Source organism: Sinocyclocheilus grahami, unplaced genomic scaffold (genome assembly GCF_001515645.1).
Source record: "Sinocyclocheilus grahami isolate Dianchi unplaced genomic scaffold, SAMN03320097.WGS_v1.1 scaffold2772.1, whole genome shotgun sequence".
NCBI lineage: Eukaryota > Metazoa > Chordata > Actinopteri > Cypriniformes > Cyprinidae > Sinocyclocheilus > Sinocyclocheilus grahami.
The window spans coordinates 6757-21226 of NW_015507949.1; the positions used below are offsets into that span (position 1 = coordinate 6757).

Genomic DNA, 14470 nt, shown 5'->3' on the forward strand with positions numbered 1-14470 from the left:
AATGAGAGGGGGAGCTCAAAGAGGAGATGAAGGAGGTAGAGGAAGAGAAGGAGGTAGAGGAGGAGGCCCAGGTAGAGGAAGAGGAGAAGGAGATAGAGGAAGAGGCCTAGGTAGAGGAAGAGGTAGAGAAGGACTTGAAGAGTTGATAGAACCTGAACAAAGAAGACGAGGACCAAATTTGACTCAAGAAATCTGTGCAACACTTATTGACCATGTTATCAACCATGGACTGACACTGATGGAAGCTGGACAAAGAGTTCAACCAAATCTCAGCAGAAATACTGTTGCGTCAGTAATTCGGACATTTCATCGAGAAAACAGGTAAGCTAACCACACAGTACATTGAAACTGAAGCTTGCTGTACTTATCATCAATATTGTTTACTGTGACATTTGACAGTAGGCTGCATGTGTATTTGTGTTATTTTTTTTTTTTTACATAGGATTGAGGGTCGAGGACACCAAGGTGGAAGGGGCCCTATGTTCACTCGTGCACAAGAGGCTGCCATTGTGAACATGGTTTTGACCAATAATTGTATCAGGCTGCGAGAAATCCAAGCCAATATCATCAGTGATGACCATATTTTCAATAACATCCAACGAGTCTCTCTGTCAACATTAGGCCGAATCCTCAAGAAAAATCAAATATACATTAAGCAACTGTATCGGGTACCATTTGACAGAAATTCAGAGAGCGTGAAACATCTGCGCAATGAGTATGTGGGGGTATGTATTGTTCATCTTACTATGGTGTGGTATTGTGCACTGCTCATAATGTTCTGGCACAAAAAAATACTGTGCAATAGATATTGAATAACATCCTATTGTCTTTTACTGTGTTTCAGAGAGTCTTGCAAATGGATGCTGCAGAAATTCAACATGAATTTATATATGTGGATGAGGCTGGATTTAACCACTGAATTTGAAGTCTTATACCTTCCCCCATACTCCCCCTACCTGAATCCAATAGAAGAGTTTGTTTCAGCATGGCGGTGGAAGGTATACGACCTGCGGCCCTATGACCGTTTGCCCCTCATTCAGGCCATGGAGCAGGCCTGTGATCATATCGACGCAGCTTCTGTGCAGGGGTGGATTCATCACACGAGGAGATTCTTCCAACGGTGCCTTGCCAATGAAGACATAGCCTGTGATGTGGATGAAATCTTATGGCCTGATCCAGCCAGACGGAGAGATGATGACTAGTTACAGTATTCTTGTTGCTTTTACAGTAGTGTTTCTTCAGAGTCAAAGTGTATGTACTTCATGCAGTAATTTTTATTTGTCTACAGATTTTATTTGTTTGTTGATTACTGTAACTGATTATGGTAAGAAATACTGTAAGTATTGAAATATTCAGTCTGCAGCATCAGTGTTGTGCAGTGCTTGGTAAGTTTATAGTAGGCCAATTTGTGTACATTCTCCCTATATCTCAAACTAATCATGAAGAATGTTGTGGGTTATTTTTTATTTTTTTTCCTTCCAAATCTAACATCCCTTACATAACAATGTGTGGCCAAAAATCTAGCACATGCTATTTCCTAAAATTAGTTTTTGTACAAATGTTTATTTATCACAGCAGTGTGAAACTGGTTGCAATAGTGTCTGATCATTGAGGACTGTGTTGGTTAAATGAAAACTAATAGCATTTTCACAAATATGTATATGTTTTGACTGAAGGGTGTATGTTTTGCAAACAATCTAGGAATTATGCAAATTGAGTGTGGTGTTTGGATAATTGTGCTTTTTGTGAAAAAAAGAACCCGGTTTTCAAAATTGCGTGTAAACAATTGAAAAAAACTGTAATGTAGTCTTTACTGTGCTGCTTTATCTGTATCTGATTTAGAACGAGCAGAAATCTGTGAGAAATATAACAACCCAAAGACAAAAGAACTGATAAAAATGAGCTGTTATAGGAGCAATAGCCACGTGGGCAGCACTGTGTCAAATGCCATAGCTGTGCATCACATAAATGTCAACTTATAAGAAATCTGAAGTCGTTCAACCCCTAGATTCCACAAAGCTTAAAGGGTTAGTTCATCCAAAAATGAAAATTAGGCTGGGTTTTACTCACCCCCGATGCATCCTAAGTTTATATGACTTCTTTCAGACGAATCCAGTCGGAGTTATATTAAAAATGGTCTTTGATCTTTCAGGCTCTATCATTGCACTCAGCGGGTGTTGCAGTGCTTCGGTTCAAAAGACATGAAATAAAAAGCCCCTTTCCATAAAACAAAGTGTCTCACACGGCTCCGGGGGGTGAACAAAGGCCTCCTGAAGTGAATCAATGCGTTTTTGTAAGAAAAATATCCATATTCAAAGCGTAATCACTTGAATATAGCTTGCGGCAGCAGTTGAACACAGAAGCAGCTCTGGGAGCATGACGCATGAGGTCAGCTTTGCACATGCGTCAGTGAGTCTCGTGAAAACCAACGTTTGTTAACAGGATCAAAAGAATTTCCTTACTTTAGCAAAGGAAAACCAGTCTCCTCTTGGCTTACAGTGAAATCCTCCGACATTCTACTTTACAAATCCCCGTTTTGTACTTCTAATTAGTGACCGTTGTTTTGTTTCGATCTCTCCGCGTGCGTCACTTCTGAGCGGCGCATGTGCAAAGCTGACCTCATACGTCATCCTCCTGGAACTGCTTCCGTTTTACAACAGTGAGCGCAAGCTAGATTCAAGTGATTATTACGTTTTGAATATGGATATTTTTCTTACAAAAACGCATCGATTCGCTACAGGAGGCCTTTGTTCACCCACCGGAGCCGTGTGAGACACTTTTTTTTTGTGGAAATGTCTTTTGGACAGAAGCACTGCAACACCCGCTGAGTACAACGATAAGCTTGAAAGAGCAAAAACAATTTTTAAAATAACTCCGACTGGATTCGTCTGAAAGAAGTCATATAAACTTAGGATGCATCGGGGGTGAGTAAAACCCAGCCTAATTTTCATTTTTGGATGAACTAACCCTTTGCAGCTTTTTTTCAATTGGCTACATGTAGTTCTGCCTGTAATAGAGCAAATAAACATCCTGTTCATGTACTCATATCTTCATATCTTCATCTTGCTTAAAAAAAATAAATTAGAAATTCAGCTATCGGAATCTTGTATCAAATTTGGCAATTGGAATCAGCCATGAAAAATCAAGATCGGTACATCACTATTTATAAATTACATTATATTGAAAATCAGAAGATAGGATCAGTTCTGCTTTTCTTCTTACAGGAGGTGCTTTTTAACCTTGTGCTGTTTTTCCAAACAATGGTCTTTAATGTAATATGAATGAATTTTGATTGGAGTCTGCAAAATGACCTGAAGCATAATGAGCAAATTTTCTGAACTGGTCTACACACATACAGTTTTAAAAGAAAGGAAGTTACCAATATGTTTTAACACTACGGAAATGAGTCAAGGTAAGAAATGACGACATGGAGATATAGATCAAATGATTCCCCAGAGCTAGTGTTCTGTTTTATTTATTTATTTCTGTATTTTAAGTAACTTACTTTAACCCTTTTATGTTTTATCATTTATAACAATAACTACAACAAAAAGGTAGAATATTTCCCCCACAATATTAATATGACGTGTGATTAGCATCCCCTTACGCATGAGGTCAGCTTTGCACATGCGTCAGTGAGTCTCGTGAAAACCAACGTTTGTTAACAGGATCAAAAGAATTTCCTTACTTTAGCAAAGGAAAACCAGTCTCCTCTTGGCTTACAGTGAAATCCTCCGACATTCTACTTTACAAATCCCCGTTTTGTACTTCTAATTAGTGACCGTTGTTTTGTTTCGATCTCTCCGCGTGCGTCACTTCTGAGCGGCGCATGTGCAAAGCTGACCTCATACGTCATCCTCCTGGAACTGCTTCCGTTTTACAACAGTGAGCGCAAGCTAGATTCAAGTGATTATTACGTTTTGAATATGGATATTTTTCTTACAAAAACGCATCGATTCGCTACAGGAGGCCTTTGTTCACCCACCGGAGCCGTGTGAGACACTTTTTTTTTGTGGAAATGTCTTTTGGACAGAAGCACTGCAACACCCGCTGAGTACAACGATAAGCTTGAAAGAGCAAAAACAATTTTTAAAATAACTCCGACTGGATTCGTCTGAAAGAAGAAAGTCATATACACCTAGGATGCATCGGGGGTGAGTAAAACACAGCCTAATTTTCATTTTTGGGTGAACTAACCCTTTAAGTAAGACCATTCTGTTTTTGCTTCAGATTTTGAAATTATACATTCATATTTAAATAAAAAGCCACTCATGCTACATGCAGCATCTTTTTTTGGATCGTGATTAAAATGCAGCTTTTGCGTCTAATTTCAATTGGCTACATGTAGTTCTGCCTGTAATAGAGCAAATAAACATCCTGTTCATGTACTCATATCTTCATTCTTGTCTCTTGCTTAAAAAAAATAAATTAGAAATTCAGCTATCGGAATCTTGTATCAAATTTGGCAATTGGAATCAGCCATGAAAAATCAAGATCGGTACATCATGTGATTAAAATGCAGCTTTTGCGTCTAATTTCAATTGGCTACATGTAGTTCTGCCTGTAATAGAGCAAATAAACATCCTGTTCATGTACTCATATCTTCATTCTTGTCTCTTGCTTAAAAAAAAATAAATTAGAAATTCAGCTATCGGAATCTTGTATCAAATTTGGCAATTGGAATCAGCCATGAAAAATCAAGATCGGTACATCACTATTTATAAATTACATTATATTGAAAATCAGAAGATAGGATCAGTTCTGCTTTTCTTCTTACAGGAGGTGCTTTTTAACCTTGTGCTGTTTTTCCAAACAATGGTCTTTAATGTAATATGAATGAATTTTGATTGGAGTCTGCAAAATGACCTGAAGCATAATGAGCAAATTTTCTGAACTGGTCTACACACATACAGTTTTAAAAGAAAGGAAGTTACCAATATGTTTTAACACTACGGAAATGAGTCAAGGTAAGAAATGACGACATGGAGATATAGATCAAATGATTCCCCAGAGCTAGTGTTCTGTTTTATTTATTTATTTCTGTATTTTAAGTAACTTACTTTAACCCTTTTATGTTTTATCATTTATAACAATAACTACAACAAAAAGGTAGAATATTTCCCCCACAATATTAATATGACGTGTGATTAGCATCCCCTTAGCCCTGCATTTTATGTTCAATAACTTCTTGGGACTTAAAATATTAGGAATGCAACCTCTACCCTCTACATTTTTATTGTATTTAATTCATTACTAGTTGCATATTTGGTAACACTTTATAATAACTTTCATTAATAAATTAATATTAACAAACTTTATATAATGCTTAACAGATCATTAGTTAATATATATTCACATAGCTAGAAATATGAGATAATGTGCTTGTTAATGTTTACTAATTTTAAATATAAATATAATTTTTTTTATTGAAAATTACCTATTGAATGACAGATCATTATTTATTGTAAATTGAAATGTTTATAAATGTCAGCAAACTTTCGATTCATACGATCAAGCACTTTTTAAAAATCTACAATTGATTTTAACAGAAAGTATACAATGATTACAAGCTTATTTGTTAATGTAATTTATGTCATTAAACTCCAGTTCATATATTACCTAACGCTATTTTTTACATTTACAAATGCTGTGAAAAAGTGTGCTTAATTAGTCATTTTAAGCACTTCACAAAGTATTCATGTTAACATATTATTCATTAACTCAAAATCAAAGTCTGTAAAGATCCTATATTTGGTATTTGTTGGTTGTATAGACTTCTACTATTTTCACATCTTAACCAATAATCTATTAATCATTTGTTCATGTTTTTGCAGCAGCCAATCTAAAGTGGAGACTATTCATCATCTGTAAATGTTTATGAACGATTACTAATCATTCAGTATCTTTATGGGCATTAGACATTTAGCTGCTGTAACAATGTTTGTGTAAAAGATGGTTAGTTAAGTTTAGCTTTCTAAAGACATCACACACATTGTAATTTGGGTGCAAAACATGATTTTCTTGCCTCAACACTTATATTAGTATACTATTGTATATCATAAAACAGAATATTCCTTGAATCATACATACATCAGCAGGAGAAAACAACTCAATTTTTCAAGAAAATACTTGATTATCATAACGTGATGTAAACAGATTGAACAGTGTTCCCTTATAAATCTTTTAGTCATTGTATATCATGTACTAAAATCATTTAAAAATTTCATATGAATTGAAAGTTTAATGACATTTGTAAGCATTTTAATTGACATGAAACAATTATCTGTTAATCATCAGGTAATGTTTAATAAGGTTATTAGTTAACCATAACAAGCACATTATACACATTGTTTCTAGCTGTTTGAATATATATTAACTAATGATCTGTTAAGCATTATTTAATGTATGTTAATGTTTTATTAATGAAAGTTATTATAAAGTGTTATACCGCATATTTAAGAGGTCTGTAGTACGAAATAATCTTGCCTACAGAATACAGGTCTTCAAACGAGCTCCACATCGGAACTGATCTCACAAGTGCTCTTAATTAGAAACCTACTTACTTGGACAGTTGTAGCCTGCAGCGCTGAGTCTGAAGAGCAGCTCTTCTTCTATCAAGCCTGAGAGGTGCTTGTCTGACAGCTTGCACTCTTAAATAAAGCTGCAAAGAGGGCTGGCTGTATGGCTGCTAAACACACCCACAACCTCTGTAACTGTCAACAGACATGTTTTCAAAGAGATGTGCATATTTATTTTTCTGTTAAAAAATTGATGTCAATTTGAGTTCATTTATTGTTTAAAAATATTTGACTAAAATGTATGTACGTGATATTCAAGTTAATAAGTAGAGAATGCATTCCCTTAAAATGTTTGAAGTTAGGGGTTCTTTAAGAAGTTACTATTGAAGCGTAACAGGTCACATGACCAGGTTGTGTTGAACGCGGGACCCTTGGTATGGGTTGAAGTAACATGGATGCAGAGAAACTAATGGTATGCAGAGCCTGAAAAAGAGTACCTTTATCTGCATGGTCTAAGAGGGCGCACACGGTAATTAATCTTTAAATCTGGATTTTTTTGCATGTGTTCTTTTGTGTATCAGCGGACATTTACATGAGAGACTTGAAAAGGACTGAACCTAAATGGATATTTTGAACATTATATGCTTTATTTCTTGTAGTTTTCACAGTGTCTGCTGAAAAGAGACAGAGACAGAGAGACCAATAAACAACAAAAAGACATCTGTATGAAGCGTGGCTATCATTTCATTAGACCAGTGCAGTTACAGTGAAAACGTAACGCCGCAAAGCCGATCAGTTTAAAGTAAGGAACGGCATCGGTCGGATGAGAAGAGGAAACAAGATCGCGGGTGCATCGCGTACAGAAGAGTCGTCGGATACAAAGACGATACACGATCGCGGGGCTATTGCGTGGAGAGAGAGAAAGGCGTCAAAGAAGAGGTTTGCCGTTATGCAGCTGTCACCGTCAAGGAAGTACCGCGAAACGTCCAATAGAGGGCGACATTAAGCCGCGTAGACTGCAGCCTTGCAAGCATCCTTTCTACAGGCTTCAGAACAGTGTTTGTTTATTCCATCACTGTTTCAAGCAGATGAATGCTGCTCTGCAATTAACAGCAGGTTAGACTGTGCTACCTTTACATCTTTATGGACTTGAAGAAAAAGTGTTTGTGTATATATTTTTGATTCTACAGCCTAATTGTGTATGCCTTACTAGTGACAGTGTTGAATAGTTACAAGGGTTTTGGTCTGAGAGTAGTAATTAACCATGCACTAAAGTGTTTTGCTAAAACATTTACAATGTCAGTTCATGGAGAAAAATCACAATATAGCAAGTGAGCAAATTGAGTCATTTCAGGCAGAATTGACTAGGTTAACTGAACAGTTAAGATCCCAAACTGATGATGCTGAAAGGGAAAGATTAAAGTCACTCATAGGTGATATCCATGCTAAAATACAGTCACTTCAGTTAGCAATGATAGAACCTACCGCTTCCACTTCAAGAAGAGATGAACCCAGGAAATCATCACGAGAGAGAAAGTTAACTCCAAAAATGCAGGAGCTTAAGCAGCAAGAAGTTTCTTGGAAGGAGAGTAAATTCATCAACTTGTACGAACACTGGAAAGAACAAGTTAGAACTACACATACCAAACTTAAGGATGAGTGCTCCGACCAAGACTTAGGTGACTTGATGGATAATGTTGAAGGGTTGGAAACTCAAGTGAAAAATGTGTATGAACTTATACGATCTCAATTAGTACCTTCAACTGAGATTAGAAGAAAAATGGATTCTTGTACAGCAGTAACAACTGACTTGATGGGGCTGATGAAAGTACGTATGAGTGAAGTGGGGCTGGAGGAATTTGATGCTAATGCAGAAGATGCAAGAATTCGTATGGTGCTTGACAAAGAGTATGCTAAGTCAATATTTGCGAGTATAAGCTCCAAGTCTACTATTTGTAGTCACCGTTCAAGCTGCTCATCAGAACAGCAAAGCATCTCCACAAAAAGAGCAGAGTGTGCCGCACAGTTGGCTGCAAAGCAAGCAGAGATAAATATGGAGGAGGCTATTGCTGCTCAAAGACGAGAACTTAAAAGGTTGGAAAATGAGAGAGATCTTCAAGTAATAGCTGCAAAGCTTAAAGCATACTCTGAAGCTGACTCCGGTGAGTCCAGCAATGAAAGTAGAACAGCACGCAGTGAAGTAGCCAATCGTCTTTCAGTATCTACTAGGGAAATTAAAAAAGAGCAAGCGTGTAAGAACGATAGCAAGGAACAAAGAGACCGTAGTAATGGTGAAGGATCAATAGTACAAGCCTTACATGACACAATGGTTCTCAGCAGACTTCCTGCACCTGAGCCCTCAGTTTTCTCAGGGGACCCACTTAAGTTCTTAGAGTGGAGAACAAGTTTCAAGGCATTGATAGAACGGCGATGCACAAATTCATCTGATAAGTTGTACTACCTACAAAAATATGTCAGCGGTGAGGCACAGTCTGTATTGGAAGGAAGCTTTTACAGAAAGGACGATGAAGCCTATGATCAAGCATGGGAAGCACTGAATATTCGGTATGGTCATCCATTTGTAATCCAGCGTGCCTTTAGAGAAAAACTGAATGACTGGCCAAAGATTGGCTCGAGAGAATCGGTTAAAATGAGACAATTCAGTGACAGCCTGTAGCAATGCCATGCCACACATCAAAGGGCTTCAGGTGTTAAATGACTGTGAAGAGAATCGAAAAATGCTACAAAAACTCCCTAATTGGGTGACATCTCGTTGGAATCGTCATGTTACAATGCAGTTGAAACAATCGGAGGAGTACCCTAATTTCAAGGAATTTGCTGAATTTCTGGCACAAGAAGCAGAAATAGCATGCAACCCTGTAACATCCTTTCACGCCTTGAAGCTCACTGAAGAAAGGCCATCTAGAGAAGTTAAGCGCTCAAAGGCTAATGCATTCATCACAAATGTGAAAGCATCAGACAAATCAAGCACAGTGCCGAAAACATACAGTGTTGGGGGAAGCAGCTCACTTGATTCAAACAGACCCAATAAAGTAAGCGCAGCGCCTTCATGTTCAGTCAATTGCTGGTGTTGTGGGGAAAGCCACTCCATCCACAAATGTCAAACATTTGCCAGTAAGTCTGTGGAGGACAAGAGAAAGTTCATGTTTGACAGTAACCTGTGCTTTGGCTGTCTTAGGAAAGGACACATTTCAAAGGATTGCAAGAGTAAAGCCACTTGTAGCATATGCAAGAAACATCATCCAACACCACTACATGAAGACCGCCCTTCTTCTGCAGCAGTCACATTTTCTCATGCTATGCAAGCAGAAGAAAACACATCTTCCCTTTCCTGTTGCGTAGACAGTGGCGATGGTGGGAGTACATCAATGATAGTGCCTGTATGGATTTCTTCAATCACCAATCCTGAGAGAGAGACCTTAGTTTATGCCCTACAGGATACCCAGAGTAGCAACACCTTTGTAGACCAAGAGGTATGTGAGAGGATGGGGGTAGTTTCAGAGCCTGTGAAGTTAAAGCAAGTGTCATTTGGTCAGTACTTGTCTTTTGAATATCTAGGGATTGTGTTGAAAGGTGCTCCACGCATTCTGTTTATCATTATTTACAGGCCTCCAAAATACTCTCCAGCCTTTGTTGAAGAGTTCACAGAAATGCTATCAATGATTTCCTCAGAGTTTGACTGTTTTGCTATTGCAGGGGATTTTAATATTCACATAGATAATGCAGAAAACAAAACTACAAAAGAAATTATAACTGTTTTAAATACTTTTGACCTGATTCAGCATGTGCATGAACCCACACACAATCGGGGACATACTCTAGATTTACTCATCAGTAGAGGTCGAAACATTTCATCCATTGTTATTAATTACTACAATGATGGGAAAAGATTCTGTCATTCAAAGTGAAAGAGTTAGTGGGCTAAGAGTTAGGGGGTTGGCCTCTCATGGCCTAATTAATTTGCCACCTGCCTATACCAGAGATTTCATCCCACTTGAACGTTCCCACATTCCTACCTCTGAAACCGCCAGAAGGTGGATACATCTGAATAAAATAGCACAGGAGATACCAGAGCTGTTAGATTGTAAGGTTGGACTTCTGATAGGTTACGACTGCTCAAGAGCTTTAGTACCATGACAAGTAATCACAGGAGGTGATAATGAGCCGTATGCCATCAGGACGGACCTGGGTTGGAGTATTGTTGGTAGTTCACCACAGGTTGCAAAGTCGACAGAAGTCACAGGTCTGTGTCTTCGTATATTCGTTAAGGAACTTCCAATACTGACTCCTGCTGCTGTCATCAGAGCCCTTGAATTAGACTTCAGAGATACAAACCCAAAGGAAAAGAGCATATTGCAAGACGATATACAGTTCATGCAATTACTGAATGAAAAAATTCACCAGAATTCAGAGGGACACCTGGAGATGCCCCTCCCCTTTAAGACACGCCCACAACTACCAGAAAATAGGCAGCTGGCTCTTGTGCGGCTGAGACGTCTGAAAGGAAAATTTGAGAAAAACCCCAAATTCAAGGATGACTATGTCAAGTTTATGGAAAGTGTCTTCAATGATGGTGATGCGGAGAGAGCTGAACACCAACCCAAGGCAGGAAATGTCTGGTATATTCCTCACCAAGGGGTATATCACCCTAGAAAGCCAGAGAAGATTAGAGTTGTGTTCGACTGCTCTGCCAAGTATGATGGCACCGCTTTGAATGATCACTTGTTAACTGGACCTGATCTCACTAATGGGTTAACAGGGGTACTCTGCAGGTTTCGCAAACATCCAGTCACAGTTATTTGTGATGTAGAAAAAATGTTCCACAGGTTCCATGTAAGCCAGAAAGAAAGAGATTACTTAAGGTTCCTGTGGTGGGAAAATGGCGATACAAATTCAGAGCCAAAGGAGTATCGCATGAAAGTCCATCTTTTTGGGGCAGCATCCTCACCTGGCTGCGCGAATTATGGAATGAAGTATCTTGCATGTCAAAATGAAAAGGAGTATCCTGCAGCAGCCAGCTTCATCAAAAATAATTTCTATGTTGATGATGGGCTCATTAGTGTAGAAAATGTGGATGCAGCTACCAAACTAGTCCAAGAAGCCCGAAATGTGTGTGCAAAAGGGAAATTGCATCTACACAAGTTCATGTCCAACAACAGAAAGGTTTTGGAGTCAATTCCTGTCAGCGAACGAGCCAGCGGAGTTCAGGATGTGGAACTTGGATCTGATGAACTCCCAGTCCAGACTGTGTTTGGAGTAAAGTGGAGTGTAAATAGTGACACCTTTTCCTTTAAAGTTGCCCTGGATGAGAAACCAGCAACACGGCGAGGAATCCTCTCAACCGTGGCTTCTGTGTTTTATCCGCTAGGCTTCCTGGCTCCCTTCCTCCTATTAGGAAAAAAGGTACTGCAGGAGATGTGCCAAAAGGGCATTGGATGGGATGAACCTCTGCCTGAAGAGTTAATGCCACAATGGACAAGCTGGCTGAACGAACTGAAGAACCTGCAAAACCTCCAAATTTCGAGATGCTTTGCTCCTGAAAATCTAGGGAAGGTTCACAGGATTGAACTCCATCACTTTTCAGATGCGAGTAGTCATGGCTATGGTCAGTGCTCATATATCAGAGTGTTGAGTGAAGACAAAGTGCACTGCTCCTTTGTTATTGGCAAGGCAAGGGTTGCACCCACAAAGGTCGTGACCATACCCAGGCTTGAGTTAGCAGCTGCGGTGATCTCTTGTAATTTCTGAGAATCGAAATCATGCTATTTCTGCTTTTCTGCGGTGATGTTAAAGGATGAGCTGGAGCTCAAAATTGACCAAGAATATTTATGGACAGATTCAAAGGTGGTCTTAGGCTACATTAACAATGAAGCCCGTAGGTTTCCCGTTTTTGTGGCGAATCGAGTTCAAAGAATACGTGAAACAACTGACCCTGCACAGTGGTATTATATAGACTCTGATCAAAATCCAGCAGATCATGCTTCAAGGGGCCTCAAGGTGTCAGAGCTGACTCGTTCAAATTGGCTAACCGGACCCAAGTTTCTTTGGGAAAAAAATATTATCACACCAAAGACAACTCCAGAGCTGCTTGTTGGTGATCCTGAAATCAGAACGACACAAGTACTACAAACAAAGGTAGCACAAGATGAGGATTTTCTGGAGAGGTTTAAGCGGTTTTCAAAATGGCACACAGCATTAAAAGTTGTCTCTCGTATCCAGCAATTTTCAAGAGACAAAACCATTAAACCTATAAATGTTGAAGACATGAGAAAGGCTAGTATCATGTTTGTAAAATTGGCACAAAAGGATGCCTTCAAAAATTAGATGCATATACTGAGTCATGGCAAATTGACACATAGTCATCCGTTGTTCCAACTTGATCCAGTACTGCATGAAGGTGTTCTCAGGGTGGGAGGGCGATTGAGGAAAGCTTCCTTACCTCTTGACTCGAAGCACCCAGCAATCCTCCCAAGAGACGGTGTGGTCACACGTCTTATCTTAGATTACTGCCATGAAAAAACTCACCACCAAGGCAGAGGACAGACCCTCAATGAATTGAGAACAAATGGTTACTGGGTTGTTGGAGGCAGCAAAGTTGTGGCAAACCACATTAAACAATGTGTTACATGTAGGAGAGCTCGCAGGCCAACAGAGATGCAAAAGATGGCAGATCTACCTGCCAACCGTGTTGACCCCTCTCCACCATTCTCATACTGTGGGATGGATTGCTTTGGGCCATTTCTCTGTAAGCAAGGTCGTAAAGAGCATAAGAGATATGGTCTCATATTCATCTGTTTCTCCTCAAGAGCAATTCACATAGAGATGCTGGAAGATCTATCAACTGATGCCTTCATAAATGCTTTGCGGTGTTTTATAGCTATCCGTGGAGCTGTAAGAGAGATCAGATCGGATCAAGGGACAAATTTTGTTGGAGCGAAAAATGAGCTGAAAAAGGCCTTGAAAGAATTGGACAAGGACAAATTGACTGCTTGCCTATCCCAGAAGCAATGTGACTTCATTATGAACGTACCTGATGCCAGTTACATGGGAGGGGTTTGGGAAAGGCAGATCAGAACAGTTAGGAGCGTTCTAAGCTGGGTCCTTTCTCAGAGCTCAGGAAGACTGGATGATGCTTCCTTGAGAACATTCTTCTATGAAGCCATGTCAATCATAAATAGCCGCCCACTCACCACAGATACCATCAATGATCCCAAGGGGCTAGAGCCTCTTACCCCAAACCATTTACTCACCATGAAATCCTCTGTTCCACTGCCTCCACCAGGGAAATTTGTGCAAGAAGACCTATACGCAAGAAAAAGGTGGCGCAGAGTACAATATCTGACAGAGCAATTTTGGAGTAGATGGAGAAAGGAATATCTGGCAAACATCACTCTCAGACAACGGTGGCACACTCCAAGACGCAATGTGAAGGTTGGCGATATCGTCATTGTCAAGGAGGAAGGGATTCCCCGCAGTGAATGGAGACTCGGACGAGTGCTTGATGTTTGTGAAGATGAAGGTGGCCTGGTGCGAAAAGCCACAATACAAATAGGAAATAGAAAGTTAGGGAAAGAGGGTCGGCGACTCACTAATCCATCCATTCTTGAACGTCCTATTCATAAATTAGTGGTACTTGTAGAGAACAATTAAATCTGAAGTATTGTCTAATCTTGAGACTTTTAAGTATCACAAGTTTATCTGGTAGTCTTGAACCAAGAGTCAGAGATATATGGTTCTAATATTTGGTTTGTGAAATTACTAAATTTTTTCAAACATTTATATAAAGTTCATCATAAATTCTAGTAATTTGGTGGGAGTGTAACTGTCAACAAACATGTTTTCAAAGAGATGTGCATATTTATGTTTCTGTTAAAAAATTGATGTCAATTTGAGTTCATTTATTGTTTAAAAATATTTGACTAAAATGTATG

At 39.1% G+C, this 14470-nt stretch overlaps 1 protein-coding gene across 1 annotated transcript in view; it reads right to left on the minus strand.

Moving 5' to 3' along the window:
• LOC107575635 (uncharacterized) overlaps positions 1 to 6614 on the minus strand; it is an 8927-nt gene extending 2313 nt beyond the window's left edge. The window contains exon 1 of the mRNA XM_016261996.1: positions 6564 to 6614. The gene's annotated coding sequence lies outside the window, so the exon portion shown is untranslated. The remainder of the gene's footprint in view (positions 1 to 6563) is intronic.
• Between the last annotated feature and the right edge of the window lie 7856 nt (positions 6615 to 14470).